Below are 17,931 nucleotides of genomic sequence, written 5' to 3' on the forward strand. Positions count from 1 at the left end.
TTTAAGCTCTGAAATGTTTGGATAGATTATCTCCATGAGTCTTTTCCATTAAAACTAGATCTCTGAATTTGTTGCTGGGTTAAAAATTCATTGATATCAAAATAATTTCTTGTTTTCTGCAGTCTTGTGGCAGAGAAACTAAAGGAAAAATGGAGGCTTACTGAATAGCTCCTGAGGTACATTCCAACTGAGTTCTGAACTTCACACATCATATTACATTAAGGATCTAACAAAACTTTCAAGTGATTCTTTATACCAAATGCTCTGAAAAAAAACAAAATAATTAATCTACTTTCTTGTTTATTTTATAGTAATATTTGGCTTCTTGAAAGAAAGTTGAGTCCAAGCCTCAAAAAATCTATATATGATCAAGTTGTTTATCTCATTTAGTAAATTAGAAGATCAAAGGAGAAATAATTTAAAGGGTGATTTACCAGGAGAGTTAAAACTACTCAAGTCTAACTTTTAATCTGTTGTATAATTTTTGAATCATTTTTCTTGGTTCTATCACACTCAAATATAGCTGAAAGTACTAAAGATAGATAACGTTCTTCACGTGTATTTACTACTACTATTCTATCTTCGCAGTGACGCGGGTATGTGTCACACCAAATAATTATAAAACCACCACCACCATGACCACAGCAACAACATAGAACAGCGGTGTTTGACCAATTTCAGTGGCATCAAATGCCAGTCTACCCACCCATCAGTTTCAATGAGTCATACGGCGGGGCACGGCCCCGGGGGCCGCCGGCGAGGCCGATGCGGAGAAGGTGAGGCGGGAGGACGCATCCCGCACGGGGTGTGCGCGATCACCGCAGGCTGAGGTCCCCAGAGGGCCGCCTCCGCCCCGCCGCCCGGCCCCATTCAGGAGTCCCAGCCCCAGCCTGAATCCCTGCTCTGCCCCCTTCTACGCTGCAGGCTGGCCTGACAGGGGTACCCAAGCGAGTCCCAGGCTCCCCTTTGCTCCCAGCCCGAGCTGGGATCAGCGATTCTCTCGAGTCCCAGGACAGGTATGATCCTGATGCAGCAGAAAGGCTCGGTGCAGGAGATTGTGGACTCTCCAATGTGGGATCGTGGACCAAAGCGCACGATCTCTCGTGTCAACAGAAAATTCAGAAGTTTCAGATAGCTTGGGTAGAGTCCAATGCAACGGTTAGGGAGGGATACAAGACACCCTTCAACACACAGTGCCATAACAACATTCCCTTTTTCATCTTTCCCACCGGCCTGGGTGATGTCCTGATCAGATTTTATGCTCATCAAGTAACCTCAAATTGATATCAATACAGTCCTCCCAAATCATGACATAAATAAACTCTGGTTATCTGGTGACCAGTCTTCTAAACCACCAGGTATCCAGAAACAGCTCCCATGTGTCACATAGCACGCAGAGTCCGAAAGAGCAGGGGAAGAAATTGTGGTCGGTCTCCTGGTGAGGACAACTGCTTGGGTCAGGGTTGGCAGACAGCAGCTCCGCATGCTCTACTTCCTGCCCAGTCTCAGGACAGGGATGCTTAAGCCATTGACTGGCCAGGGGTGATCAGGGGAATGTCCGGTACTTTCTGGAGGACATGATTGTGGGCACAGGAGGGGCTCCCCTGGCCTATTCTCCCCCTTTTCTCTCATAGTGTATCCCTCTTTCTCTGAAGCAATCCCTATTCCACTTATATTTGGTGCTCAGTCTTTCCAAACTTCTTTGAACCTAAACACAGGCAAACAAAGTGAGTACTGAAGGTAAACCAAGTGACTACTAAGCATCTTTGCTTTGTGTTGCGTTTCTGGACCTATTACACAGTATAGGCTTTCTGCTATGTAGAGAAGAATCAAGTAAGAATTGAACACTGTTCTTGACCTCGAGAAACTCAGATCAACTGGGATTAAATATTTGGATGAACCCAGTTACTTATTTTTCACCTCCTTGAAATCTTACAAGTCCAAGTGAATTATATTGTGGCAGACAAATAATGTTTAATACTGCTACCCTGTGAATTTTCCTAGACAGTTTCTTTTCCCTGTTGGTGTTTTGATTCTGATTCTTCACTCTTAAGCAGACACTTTGGGTTCCAGAAAATCAAGACCCAAATATATTAGGGAAAGTCTCAAATATATTAGGGATATATAAATATATATATATATATATATATATATATATATATAGAGAGAGAGAGAGAGAGAGATAATATATTATATAGATTTATAATATTATAGATATATAGATACATATATAGATATATATATAACAATAGATATGTTATATATTATATTATATAGATACAATATATTTATATCTATCTATATCTATCTATATCTATCTATATATCTATATCTATCTCTCTATATATCTATATCTACCTATATATATACACACATACACATACATATTAGGGATATATATTAGGGAAAGTCCCTGCAGTCCTGTGGTCATTACCTCATGCCATCCAAGTACTTTTACTATTGTGGATTGTTTCTTGAGCATCTCTTTGTCAACACTAAAGACTCAGGACATACTGACGTGCCAGATTCATAAAACACTTTTAGTTGCTTTATATATTTCAATACATATAGTGTATATTATGTGCCAGATATTGTTATTAGCATTTTTATATAGTCATTCATTTATTATTCATAACAACCCATGAGGTGTGTTCTGTTACTATCTTCCATAACACAATAATGATTATATTAACTGCTACATGAGGCAAATAGAGATTTAAAAACCTTCCAATGTCAGGCAGCTAATTCATGGCAGAGCTGAGATTTGAACCCATGCAGTCTCATTCCAAGGTTCACACTTACTACCATAGCACTTTGTTGTTGTGTTTCTGCTTGCTTTATGGAAGACAAGTAAATAAATAAATACCAAGAAAATATCCTTAGACTGTCTGCCTCTGGTCTAGGATATGTTCAGCACTAACTTCCCAAACTAATTGTTATTTATAGTATTACCAAGGATGGGAATGCCAGTGATATTCCTTTTGGTTCCTGCCCGGCTCTCTACTGTCTAAAGATCTCCCTATCCCCACAGTACATCCATTGATCCCCACTTGTTGGTTCATCTCCATGACTTAGAGATGAATTGATCCCCAGGAGGAGGATTTAAGAACTATAAACAATTTAAGAACTATAGGGTCAAAGCACATTGATTTAGAATCAAATCAATCTCACTGATAGTCCTTCTGGGACCTTGTATTTTTGCTTCTGGAGTTCTTGATTGGATTGGCTTAATCAGTTTGATGACATCATTGGCTTCTAGGTATATGAAAACAGAAAATTTCGAAAAAGGCTGCAACATGGGGAAAAAGAACAGAACGTAGGGGCTGGATCTAGTTCAGATGCACAAAACAAATTACAGAGATTTGAAGCTGAAAGCAGTATAGTAGAGAGCTGTATTCAAGTGGGGTTGGAGGGGCTGCTTTGGAAGATATTTTACCCAAGAGAAACACTTCTGCCTTTTCCCTAAAGAGAAGCTAATTGTCCTGAAACTTCCAGGAAAATGCACTCCTGACCTTGTGGTTCAAATTGACCTAAGATGATAAATTGATCCCATTTTAAAACTAGCCATGCATAGAAGTGGACAGAAGTCAGAGTGACAGCCAGTCAGAAGAGTCAGAAGAAGCCTGGAAATCTTCTAGTTGATGTGTCAGTAACTGGTGACCACTGTCACATGATTTTTGGGGCCCAGAGAGTGTTTCAGAAAGTAATTTGAACTCTCTATGCGCATAACTAGTTTGCCTCAACATGGATAAATGCACCAACAAGGTCAAAATAGTAGGTAAATAAGGGACCCATTATGGCGTCCCATCAAGAAAATAGTGAAGAGAGTTGAAATCGGCCAGCATGCCAAGTGCACTTTTTCCTTCTATGGCAAAACCAAGATGAACAAATGAGCTGTGGGGATCTGGCACTGTGTGTCCTGCATGAAAACAGTAGCTGGTGGTGCCTGGATCTATGACATCACCTGTGCAGTCAGAGTCAAGTCTACCATCAGAGGAATGAAGGGATTTAAAGATCTGTAGGAGCTCCACAATTTGAAACATCTCTAGCCTATAATAAATGGATTAATTTATGTTAAAAAAAAAAAAAAAGGATATTTAAGCCAACATTGGAAAGTTAAGGGATTTCACACACTAATCAAAACTTAGAGTTTCTTTTGAAATGTCTGAAAACATTGCAACACTGACCTCTTTAGAAGGGGAAGGTGCTCGCTGGTTCCCCCAGGGTCCTACTTTCCTGAGGCCAGGAATTGAGTTATTAGGGAATTGAGAGGTGTGGAGCTGCAGTGACAGGTATGAGTTAAATCACATATTAAAGTGTGTGCGTACCATACGGCATCTCATCATGGAAGAGGTCCTGGGTTTAATATTATCAGAAGTTGCCTAGGCTCCAAAAGAATTCTATGCGGCCCCTATGTGTCCCCCAGAAAACTGTCTGGGATCTCAAATGCTCTTTGGCCTGGAGTTAGTTTAAATTCTTAGTTCCAGGCCTTGCACTCACCCTTCACAATTCCAACAACTTACTTCTGGTTTTCAGCTGCTTCCTTTCCCCACACCAGCTCAGACTTGATTTCAATATCCACTTCCAGCTTATAATAGATCAATATTTACTCTTTCAACTAACAATTTCTGATTGCCTATAATGTGCCAAGTGCCCAAGCTGCTAGGGGTTGAAGATAAGACAAGCCCTCTCCAAAGAGAAACTTAAACGTGGACAGTGGCGCCATGTGATTAAAAGATTTGTGAGAACGAGTTGGGGGGAGTGTATCTGACTTGTTAATGGAAGTCTGTCCACCAGGTGGCGCAGAAAATACCACTTTGGCAAAACAACTACCAAAAAAAAAAAAGCAAAATTTACCCCGTTGAAGATTCCAGATAAGACTACGACTTCTATGGAACATCTTAACAGTTACTTTTCCTAACCCCTCGGTGCTCTGTGTGTGAGGTGGGGACATGGAGCAACACAAAGCTCTCATATGCCCCCTTCAACACTACCTGCACTCTCTCCTCAAGGCAGAACACCTCAGAGGGAGACTAAGGAAGAAGCGGCCATGGGTGAGGGGTGCTCTTAGGAGGAAAGTCTCCCATTTGGATGGAAGGCTGGTTCTTACATGAGCTCATTACCCACCGAGCTCAGAGTCTTCCAGGAGCAAGTCACCTTCTGGCTGCCGTGGCCCTGCCCTCTCCCTGTCTGCTCATCCTCTGTGCAATTTCATTACATATATTGATTTTTTTACGTGAGATCTCTTCCAGCTGCTTACAGTTTTTCAGGAAAAAAAATATGACTATAATAAATTAAAAGAAATGTAAACAGAAATTAATGACTCAGAAAGGATATAATTGCTCCATGTATCAACTCTTAGAGATATGACTGTTAAGAATATGGTATGTATTCATCTAGGATGTTTTTGTTTTGTTTTGTTTTGTTTTGTAGTTTGATAGTTTCAGGTATTTACTTCTAGCTATTCCAATTCATTAAAACCTAAAATGGGTGATCTATATAGTGCATAAGAATGTCCACCAGAGTGACCTCTCAACTCCATTTGGAATCTCTCAGCCACTGAAACTTTATTTTGTTTCATTTTGCATCCCCCTTTTGGTCAAGATGATGTTCTCAATCCCACGATGCCAGGGCCAGATTCATCCCTGGGAGTCATATCCTGGGTTGTCAGGGAGGTTTACACCCCTGGGAGTCAGGTCCCATGTAGGGGGGAGGGCAGTGAGGTCATCTGCCCAGTTGGGTTAGCTAGAGAGAGAGGGCCACATCTGAGCAACAAAGAGGCATTCAAGGGGAGACTGTTAGGCACAATTTTAAGTAGGCTTAGCTTCTCTTTTGCAGTAACAAACTTCATAAAGGCAAGTCTAAAGATTGAGGGCTTGGCCATCTAAATTGGTAGACCCCAATGCTTGTGAGAATATCATTAATTCCCCAGGTGGGGAAGTTTAATATTTCCACATTTTCCCTGAGTCCCTCAAGGGGGCTTTGCAAATACATTTTTATTCTTTGTCCAAATTTCTCTGGGATGTATTGGGGCTTCACACTAACCTGTCCAAACCAACCAGATTTCACTCCCTATTCAACATTTCATGTAGCTATGTTGTTTGAATAAACTGACCCTACAGGTTAAATTATATAGTGTGCTACAAAAAATATATATAGATTTTGTACCCAATAAACATCTCTTCCTTTGGTCTCACACAGAAGTTGAAGTTTTAAAACACCATCTGTATTATCTTTTATTCTTTAGTCTGATATACCTTAGTCCTAACCAAGTACATTTTGTTCTTATCTCTAATTTAAGTCTGATCTCTTTTTTTCATACTCTTTAATATTTGCAGTTTAGGGTAATGCTGACATTTATAGCTTCTGGACTGTGGTTCTGAGTCTCAGGTGTCATAAAGATACCCAAAATTCCAGGGACTGACCAGATTACAAACAAAGAGCTCAGCATCTCAGAATTTAGAAATAGCCATTACAATTCATGAATAGATATAACTGCTGTAAGCACTTACAATCTAGAAACCTTTACAGTAAGGCTTCCCCTGATGACCTGTGCTCTCAGATTGAATTCTCAGAGTTTGTACATTATAGTTAGTCCATATTAGGGAGGCATTATAATGTTTTTCTTTTCATTTCTGGTTTATTTCACTCAACATGCTGTCCTCAATGTCTGTTCACCTCACAACTTCATTTCTTCTTGTAGCAGCTCAGTATTCCATTGTATGTATACATCACGGTTGGCCATTGTGTTCATCAGTCGGTGTACCCTTAGGCTACCTCCATCCACTGCGAATCCTTTCTTCTGCCTCTCCAAGTCTGCTGTTGTATGTCTCCATTGTGTTTTTCATCTCTTCCATTGTGCCTTTCATTCCCATAAGTTTTTTCAAGCTTACGAATTCTTCTTTATGGTCACCCAGTGTCTTCTTTATATCCTTCATTTCTTTTCTCACATTTTCTTTCAACTCATTGATTTGATTTAGAAGATTTGTTTGAATATCTTTAATTAGTTGTTTCAACTCTTGAATCTCAATTGAGGTGTTAGTTTGTTCCTTTTATTGGGCTATATCTTCAAGTTTCCTGGTGTGGCTCATGATTTTTTGCTGTCTATGCATCTGATTTTCTTGATTAGTTTATTCTGGAGGTTGTTTTCTCTCTTTTGCCTTGGGTTTTCTTGTTGGTTTTCTTTGATCTCTGTATTTCTTTGTTTCTTTCACTGGCCCATTGTCATATTGGCTCTGCCCTGCCAGTCTCCCCCCTGCCCCCAAATCAGGTACCCACCGTGGCCTGCCTCGGGGATGGGAATTAGGCACTGGGCACCCCAGCAAGTTCACTGTGTGTGGTAATACAAATCTTCTGGCTTCCAGTGGTGCTGTTTTCCACTGGTCAGTAAGACCTGGGTTTGTTTTAGAGCCCTGCTTTTACAGTTGGGTTGTCAATATTTCTCAGCCGAAACTGGGCTGGGTTTCTGTGCATGGCATGTAGATCAGCTCCTGTTGTCCTAATGAAGGGTCTGAAGCATCCTTTTAAAAGGGTTTCTATTCCCTTGCACTTTCCACACTGTCCAGCAGATGGTGCTTTTCAGGAACTTAATTGTCCTCAGAGGCTGCTTTGCCTCTAAGCACAGGGTGTGTCTACAGGTGAACTGAAACTGCGGGATTCCTATGCCCTCAGTTTGCCAACCAAAATCTGGCCCAACGTGGGGCTACACCTGTGGCAGAGAACTCCCTCAGCTGACACAGTACTCCTGCCATCCTCAAGGCAAGGAAATGGCCACCAGCTGCTACTTCCCTCAAGGGTGGGGGAAGGGTTTTCAGACCCAGGGCTGGAAACTCAGTCTCTCTCCACATTTTCTTGGTCTCTTTTTCCTCCACTGACCTGGGCCTTGCATTGTCCTCCCCGTCCCCTGGGTCTTCAAACAGTTGGGGTATGTCTCACTGTTGTGAGAGACTTTAAAATCAGTGTTCCTGGTGGGAGGGTTCCCATCTACTGATTCTGTGCCTTCCCCACACTGAGCCTGAGTGAGGGGGAAGGGAGAGGACCATGTGGTCTGGGACAGAAAATTCCTATGTGATATTTCTTCTGTTTCTTCAGTTCGGCATCTGCAGGGTCCTTCTCCAGTCTATACCCTCCTCCAGAGTGTCAAACAATTCAGAATTGTCCTTTTTTCCATTGAATCTCTGGAGAGGCGTTTTCAGTAGCTGTTTACTTTGCCATGTTGATAATGCCACTTCTCTAAACACTTTTGAGAAAGAACAAGTTGGACGACTCACACTTTCAGATTCTGCAAGTTATTTCAAAGTTGTAGTAATCAAAATGGTGTGTTACTGGCTTAAGGAGAGGCAAAAAGACCAGTGGGATAGAATTGAAAGTCCAGAAATGACTCACATCTATGGCTAATTGATTTTCAATGAGGGTGTCAAGAGTATGCTAAGGGGGAAAGAATAGTCTCTTCACCAAATGGTGCTGGGAAAACTGGATATGCACATGCAAAAGAATAATATTCGAGTCCTATCTCACACTATATACAGAAATTAACTCAAAACAGATCAAAGTTCTAAATATAGGAGCTAAAACTATAAACTCTTAGAAGATAAAGTAGTTGTAAATATTCATGACCTGGGATTCATCAATGGATTCTTAGATATGACAGCAAAAGCATGAGCAACTAAAGAAGCGATGAATAAATTCAGTTTCATCAAGTCAAATGCCCTTTTGTGTATCAAAGGACACTATTTAAAAAGTTACAAAACAGGCTGAGCTGGAAGTGAAGGTGGGGGTTCAGCTGCAGCCTCAGAGTGGCCCCAGCCTAGACGGTAGTTGTTCTAGTTTCCTAATGCTACCGGGATTGCAAAACACCCGAAATGGATTGGCTTTTATAAAGGGGGTTTATCTGGTTGCACAGTTACAGTCTTAAGGCCATAAAGCGTCCAAGGTAATGCATCAATAGAGTACCTTCACTGGAGGGTGGCCAATGGCATGCAGAAAGCCTCTGTTAGTTGGGAAGGCACAAAGCTAGCATCTGCTCCAAGTTCTGGTTTCAAAATGGCTTTCTCCCAGAATGTTCCTCTCTAGGCTGCAGCTCCTCAAAATGTCACTCTTATTGTTCTTGGGGCATTTGTCCTCTCTTAGCTTCTGCGGAGCAAGAGTCTGCTTTCACGGCCATCTTCAACTGTCTCTCATCTGCATCTCCTCTTGCTCAGCTCATGTGCATTCTTCAAAGTGTCCCTCTTGACTGTAGCAAACTCACTCCTTCTGTCTGAGCTTATATAGTGCTCCAGTAAACTAATCAAGGCCTATGCTGAATGGGCGAGGCCACACCTCCATGGAAACCAACCAATGAAAGATCCTGCCCACAGCTGAATGATCACATCTCCATGGAAACACCCAATCAAAAGTTTCCAACCCAATCAACACCAATACGTTTCCTGCCCACACAAGACTGCATCAAAGATAACGGTGTTTCGGGAGACATAATACATCCAAACCAGCACAGTAGTCATTCTAGGAAGAGACACAATGAGCTTAGAGCCTGTCTTCCCCAATCAGATGGAGGAACAGGGGCTGCATCAGAGACTTACAGTAGGGGTTGGAGCCCCAGGAAGAGCAGGAAGAAGTCAGAGCAGGTCCAGTTGGAGACTCCCACCTGCCTCTGAACCAAGGTCATGAAAGAGAGGAGGCAGAGTTGGCACCAGTAGGGGTGGAGAAGATATAGTTGTTGATATGCAGGAGCAGAACCAGGCCCTGAGCCCACATTTACCCAACTGGCTATTAGTATTGAATAACCACAGCTCTGTTCCCATGGACCCAGAACACAAGAAGCTGGTGGAAAGGATGATGGCTGGAGCAAGCCTGCTTGTGCCACGGGATCCTGCCTGGGTTCAGGAGTTCTTGGATGCCCAGTGGGAAAATGTGGTCCAGAAGGCCCTGCCTGGAAGTGGCCACTCCAAAAGCTGCCTTATCTCCCTGCATTTCAGGCCAGAACCAGCACAGGACTAAACACTTCCCTGGTTTTAATGTCCATCTCCATCCTCCCCATCTCCTTTTCCACATCAAAGAAAATCAGACTTCTTCTCAGATACCCACTTTATTCAGCTCTGTACATATGGGGACATTGACCCAAGACCAGCTCACCTTGGTGTGTTTAGCTCTGCAGAGAACGAAGCACCTCATGGACACAGTCAAGAGCCATACTTCCTGTGCCCCTGGAACCCAGGTTCAGCCCTCCTCAGCCCCTTGTTTCAAGGTGCCTGAAAGGGACAAGTGAGGGCACAAACAGAAAGAAATTGGTGTTGGCAGGGGGAGGGGGAAATTAAAAGACAACCTACAGAATGGGAGAAAATAGTTGCAAACCATATATCAGACAAGGGCTTAACATCCAGAATATATCCACATTGTTAGATACTTGCAGAAAGTGATAACACTGTTCTGGAGATCAGAAGTCTGAAAATGGGTTAGATGGCTAAAATCAGGTTTCATTAGGGCTACATTCCTTCTGGAGGCCCTAGGAAAGAATCCAGGTCTTGCCTTTTCCAGTTTCTAGAGATTGAAAATCACGTATATATTTGAATGTGGTTGAAAGGGGAAATTTTGGGTTGTATATACGTTACTGGAATAAAATTTTTGAAAAAAAAAATAGGAAAGTACAAGACAGTGACTCCTATATGTAAACTATAGATTGTAGTTAAAAGTACAATTATAATGATATTCTTTCATCAATTGTAACAAACGTACTACACTAATGCAAGGTGTTAGTAATTTTTTTGTAAACCAAGAACATCTCTACTTAAAAATGTATTATAAAAAGTGTTGGTCACAATGTGGAGAAATTGGAATCCTCATATGTGCTTGTGGTAATGTAAAATGTTCTGTCTGTTTTGGAAAACAGTTTGGCATTTTCTCAAAACTAAACATAGAGAGAGGCGGGGCAAGATGGAGGACTGGTGAGCTGTATGTTTTAGTTACTCCTCCAGGAAAGTAGGTAGAAAGCCAGGAACTGCAGGGACTGGACACCACAGAGCAATCTGAATTTGGACATACTTCATACAACACTCATGAAAACGTGGAACTGCTGAGATCAGCGAAATCTCTAAGTTTTTGCAGCCAGGGGACCCGCGCCCCTCCCTGCCAGGCTCAGTCCCGTGGGAGGAGGGGCTGTCAGCTCCGGGAAGGAGAAGGGAGAACTGCAGTGGCACCCCTTATCGGAAACTCATTCTACTGATCCAAACTCCAACCATAGATAGACTGAGACCAGACACCAGAGAATCTGAGAGCAGCCAGCCCAGCAGAGAGGAGACAGGCATAGAAAAAAAACAACACGAAAAACTCCAAAATAAAAGCGGAGGATTTTTGGAGTTCTGGTGAACATAGAAAGGGGAAGGGCAGAGGCGCATATGCAAATCCCAAAGAAAGGCTGATCTCTCTGCCCTGTGGACCTTTCCTTAATGGCCCTGGTTGCTTTGTCTCTTAGCATTTCAATAACCCATTAGATCTCTGAGGAGGGCCCCCTTTTTTTTTTTTTTTTTAATCCTTTTTTCTTTTTCTAAAACAATTACTCTAAGAAGCCCAATACAGAAAGCTCGAAAGTCTTGCAATTTGGGCACGTCAAGTCAAGAGCAGAACTAACAGAGCTCTAAGACAAAAGGCAATAATCCAGTGGCTGAGAAAATTCACTAAACACCACAACTTCCCAAGAAAGGGGGGGTGTCCGCTCACAGCCATCATCCTGGTGGACAGGAAACACTCCTGCCCATCGCCAGCCCCATAGCCCAGAGCTGCCCCAGACAACCCAGTGTGACGGAAGTGCTTCAAATAACAGGCACACACCACAAAACTGGGCGTGGACATTAGCCTTCCCTGCAACCTCAGCTGATTGTCCCAGAGTTGGGAAGGTGGAGCAGTGTGAATTAACAAAGCCCCATTCAACCATTATTTCAGCAGACTGGGAGCCTCCCTACACAGCCCAGCAGCCCAGAACTGCCCTGGGGGGACGGCACTCACCTGTGACATAGCACAGTCATCCCTCAACAGAGGATCCGGGGTGCACAGCCTGGAAGAGGGGCCCACTCGCAAGTCTCAGGAGCCATACGCCAATACCAAGGACTTGTGGGTCAGTGGCAGAGACAAACTGTGGCAGGACTGAACTGAAGGATTAGACTATTGCAGCAGCTTTAAAACTCTAGGATCACCAGGGAGATTTGATTGTTAGGGACACCTCCCCTCCCCGACTGCCCAGAAACACGCCCCACATACAGGGCAGGCAACACCAACTACACATGCAAGCTTGGTATACCAATTGGGCCCCACAAGACTCACTCCCCCACTCACCAAAAAGGCTAAGCAGGGGAGAACTGGCTTGTGGAGAACAGGTGGCTCGTGGACGCCACCTGCTGGTTAGTTAGAGAAAGTGTACTCCACGAAGCTGTAGATCTGATAAATTGGAGATAAGGACTTCAATAGGTCTACAAACCCTAAAAGAACCCTATCAAGTTCAGCAAATGCCACAAGGCCAAAAACAACAGAAAATTATAAAGCATATGAAAAAAACAGACGATATGGATAACCCAAGCCCAAGCACCCAAATCAAAAGACCAGAAGAGACACAGCACCTAGAGCAGCTACTCAAAGAACTAAAGATGAACAATGAGACCATAGTACGGGATACAAAGGAAATCAAGAAGACTCTAGAAGAGCATAAAGAAGACATTGCAAGACTAAATAAAAAAATGGATGATCTTATGGAAATTAAAGAAACTGTTGACCAAATTAAAAAGATTCTGGACACTCATAGTACAAGACTAGAGGAAGTTGAACAACGAATCAGTGACCTGGAAGATGACAGAATGGAAAATGAAAGCATAAAAGAAAGAATGGGGAAAAAAATTGAAAAAATCGAAATGGACCTCAGGGATATGATAGATATATGAAACGTCCGAATATAAGACTCATTGGTGTCCCAGAAGGGGAAGAAAAGGGTAAAGGTCTAGGAAGAGTATTCAAAGAAATCGTTGGGGAAAACTTCCCAAATCTTCTAAACAACATGAATACACAAATTATAAATGCTCAGCGAACTCCAAATAGAATAAATCCAAATAAACCCACTCCGAGACATATACTGATCACCCTGTCAAACACAGAAGAGAAGGAGCAAGTTCTGAAAGCAGCAAGAGAAAAGCAATTCACCACATACAAAGGAAACAGCATAAGACTAAGTAGTGACTACTCAGCAGCCACCATGGAGGCAAGAAGGCAGTGGCACGATATATTTAAAATTCTGAGTGAGAAAAATTTCCAGCCAAGAATACTTTATCCAGCAAAGCTCTCCTTCAAATTTGAGGGAGAGCTTAAATTTTTCACAGACAAACAAATGCTGAGAGAATTTGCTAACAAGAGACCTGCCCTACTGGAGATACTAAAGGGAGCCCTACAGACAGAGAAACAAAGACAGGACAGAGAGACTTGGAGAAAGGTTCAGTACTAAAGACATTCGGTATGGGTACAATAAAGGATATTAATAGAGAGAGGGAAAAATATGGCAAACATAAACCAAAGGATAAGATGGCCGATTCAAGAAATGCCTTCATGGTTATAACGTTGAATGTAAATGGATTAAACTCCCCAATTAAAAGATATAGATTCGCAGAATGGATCAAAAAAAATGAACCATCAATATGTTGCATACAAGAGACTCATCTTAGACACAGGGACACAAAGAAACTGAAAGTGAAAGGATGGAAAAAATATTTCATGCAAGCTACAGCCAAAAGAAAGCAGGTGTAGCAATATTAATCTCAGATAAAATAGACTTCAAATGCAGGGACGTTCTGAGAGACAAAGAAGGCCACTACATACTAATAAAAGGGGCAATTCAGCAAGAAGAAATAACAATCGTAAATGTCTATGCACCCAATCAAGGTGCCACAAAATACATGAGAGAAACACTGGCAAAACTAAAGGAAGCAATTGATGTTTCCACAATAATTGTGGGAGACTTCAACACATCACTCTCTCCTATAGATAGATCAACCAGACAGAAGACCAATAAGGAAATTGAAAACCTAAACAATCTGATAAATGAATTAGATTTAACAGACATATACAGGACATTACATCCCAAATCACCAGGATACACATACTTTTCTAGTGCTCACGGAACGTTCTCCAGAATAGATCATATGCTGGGACATAAAACAAGCCTCAATAAATTTAAAAAGATTGAAATTATTCAAAGCACATTCTCTGACCACAATGGAATACAATTAGAAGTCAATAACCACCAGAGACTTAGAAAATTCACAAATACCTGGAGGTTAAACAACACACTCCTAAACAATCAGTGGGTTAAAGAAGAAATAGCAAGAGAAATTGCTAAATATATAGAGACGAATGAAAATGAGAACACAACATACCAAAACCTATGGGATGCAGCAAAAGCAGTGCTGAGGGGGAAATTTATAGCACTAAACGCATATATTAAAAAGGAAGAAAGAGCCAAAATCAAAGAACTAATGGATCAACTGAAGAAGCTAGAAAATGAACAGCAAACCAATCCTAAACCAAGTAGAAGAAAAGAAATAACAAGGATTAAAGCAGAAATAAATGACATAGAGAACAAAAAAACAATAGAGAGGATAAATATCACCAAAAGTTGGTTCTTTGAGAAGATCAACAAGATTGACAAGCCCCTAGCTAGACTGACAAAATCAAAAAGAGAGAAGACCCATATAAACAAAATAATGAATGAAAAAGGTGACATAACTGCAGATCCTGAAGAAATTAAAAAAATTGTAAGAGGATATTATGAACAACTGTATGGCAACAAACTGGACAATGTAGAAGAAATGCACAATTTCCTGGAAACATATGAACAACCTAGACTGACCAGAGAAGAAATAGAAGATCTCAACCAACCCATCACAAGCAAAGAGATCCAATCAGTCATCAAAAATCTTCCCACAAATAAATGCCCAGGGCCAGATGGCTTCACAGGGGAATTCCACCAAACTTTCCAGAAAGAACTGATACCAGTCTTACTCAAACTCTTTCAAAACATTGAAGAAAATGGAACACTATCTAACTCATTTTATGAAGCTAACATCAATCTAATACCAAAACCATGCAAAGATGCTACAAAAAAAGGATAACTACCGGCCAATCTCCCTAATGAATATAGATGCAAAAATCCTCAACAAAATACTTGCAAATCGAATCCAAAGACACATTAAAAAAATCATACACCATGACCAAGTGGGGTTCATTCCAGGCATGCAAGGATGGTTCAACATAAGAAAATCAATCAATGTATTACAACACATTAACAAGTCAAAAGGGAAAAATCAATTGATCATCTCAATAGATGCTGAAAAAGCATTTGAAAAAATCCAACATCCCTTTTTGATAAAAACACTTCAAAAGGTAGGAATTGAAGGAAACTTCCTCAACATGATAAAGAGCATATATGAAAAACCCACAGCCAGCATAGTACTCAATGGTGAGAGACTGAAAGCCTTCCCTCTAAGATCAGGAACAAGACAAGGATGCCTGCTGTCACCACTGTTATTCAACATTGTGCTGGAAGTGCTAGCCAGGGCAATCCGGCAAGACAAAGAAATAAAAGGCATCCAAATTGGAAAAGAAGAAGTAAAACTGTCATTGCTGATATGATCTTATATCTAGAAAACCCTGAGAAATCGACGATACAGCTACTAGAGCTAATAAACAAATTTAGCAAAGTAGCGGGATACAAGATTAATGCACATAAGTCAGTAATGTTTCTATATGCTAAAAATGAACAAACTGAAGAGACACTCAAGAAAAAGATACCATTTTCAATAGCAACTAAAAAAATCAAGTACCTAGGAATAAACTTAACCAAAGATGTAAAAGACCTATACAAAGAAAACTACATAACTCTACTAAAAGAAATAGAAGGGGACCTTAAAAGATGGAAAAATATTCCATGTTCATGGATAGGAAGGCTAAATGTCATTAAGATGTCAATTCTACCCAAACTCATCTACAGATTCAATGCAATCCCAATCAAAATTCCAACAACCTACTTTGCAGACTTGGAAAAGCTAGTTATCAAATTTATTTGGAAAGGGAAGATGCCTCGAATTGCTAAAGACACTCTAAAAAAGAAAAACGAAGTGGGAGGACTTACACTCCCTGACTTTGAAGCTTATTATAAAGCCACAGTTGCCAAAACAGCATGGTACTGGCACAAAGATAGACATATAGATCAATGGAATCGAATTGAGAATTCAGAGATAGACCCTCAGATCTATGGCCGACTGATCTTTGATAAGGCCCCCAAAGTCACTGAACTGAGTCATAATGGTCTTTTCAACAAATGGGGCTGGGAGAGTTGGATATCCATATCCAAAAGAATGAAAGAGGACCCCTACCTCACCCCCTACACAAAAATTAACTCAAAACGGACCAAAGATCTCAATATAAAAGAAAGTACCATAAAACTCCTAGAAGATAATGTAGGAAAACATCTTCAAGACCTTGTATTAGGCGGCCATTTCCTAGACTTTACACCCAAAGCACAAGCAACAAAAGAGAAAATAGATAAATGGGAACTCCTCAAGCTTAGAAGTTTCTGCACCTCAAAGGAATTTCTCAAAAAGGTAAAGAGGCAGCCAACTCAATGGGAAAAAATTTTTGGAAACCATGTATCTGACAAAAGACTGATATCTTGCATATACAAAGAAATCCTACAACTCAATGACAATAGTACAGACAGCCCAATTATAAAATGGGCAAAAGATATGAAAAGACAGTTCTCTGAAGAGGAAATACAAATGGCCAAGAAACACATGAAAAAATGTTCAGCTTCACTAGCTATTAGAGAGATGCAAATTAAGACCACAATGAGATACCATCTCACACCGATTAGAATGGCTGCCATTAAACAAACAGGAAACTACAAATGCTGGAGGGGATGTGGAGAAATTGGGACTCTTATTCATTGTTGGTGGGACTGTATAATGGTTCAGCCACTCTGGAAGTCAGTCTGGCAGTTCCTTAGAAAACTAGATATAGAGCTACCATTCGATCCAGCGATTGCACTTCTCGGTATATACCCGGAAGATCGGAAAGCAGTGACACGAACAGATAGCTGCACGCCAATGTTCATAGCAGCATTATTCACAATTGCCAAGAGATGGAAACAACCCAGATGTCCTTCAACAGATGAGTGGATAAATAAAATGTGGTATATACACACGATGGAATACTACGTGGCGGTAAGAAGGAACGATCTGGTGAAACATATGACAACATGGATGAACCTTGAAGACATAATGCTGAGCGAAATAAGCCAGGCACAAAAAGAGAAATATTATATGCTACCACTAATGTGAACTTTGAAAAATGTAAAACAAATGGTTTATAATGTAGAATGTAGGGGAACTAGCAATAGAGAGCAATTAAGGAAGGGGGAACAATAATCCAAGAAGAACAGATAAGCTGTTTGACGTTCTGGGGATGCCCAGGAATGACTATGGTCTGTTAATTTCTGATGGATATAGTAGGAACAAGTTCATAGAAATGTTGCTATATTATGTAACTTTCTTGGGGTAAAGTAGGAACATGTTGGAAGTTAAGCAGTTATCTTAGGTTAGTTGTCTTTTTCTTACTCCCTTGTTATGGTCTCTTTGAAATGTTCTTTTATTGTATGTTTGTTTTCTTTTTAACTTTTTTTTCATACAGTTGATTTAAAAAAGAAGGGAAAGTTAAAAAAAAAAAAAAAAGAAAAACAAGGAAAAAAAAAGATGTAGTGCCCCCTTGAGGAGCCTGTGGAGAATGCAGGGGTATTCGCCTACCCCACCTCCATGGTTGCTAACATGACCACAGACATAGGGGACTGGTGGTTTGATGGGTTGAGCCCTCTACCATAAGTTTTACCCTTGGGAAGACGGTTGCTGC

At 41.0% G+C, this 17,931-nt stretch overlaps 2 pseudogenes; both read left to right on the plus strand.

The window, feature by feature from the left end:
* The first annotated feature begins 3,744 nt into the window (after positions 1-3,744).
* Positions 3,745-4,022, plus strand: LOC119513154 (annotated as a pseudogene).
* Positions 4,023-5,050: 1,028 nt separating this feature from the next.
* Positions 5,051-9,996, plus strand: LOC119513162 (annotated as a pseudogene).
* Positions 9,997-17,931: the final 7,935 nt, after the last annotated feature.

Source organism: Choloepus didactylus, chromosome 2 (assembly GCF_015220235.1).
Source record: "Choloepus didactylus isolate mChoDid1 chromosome 2, mChoDid1.pri, whole genome shotgun sequence".
Lineage (NCBI taxonomy): Eukaryota > Metazoa > Chordata > Mammalia > Pilosa > Megalonychidae > Choloepus > Choloepus didactylus.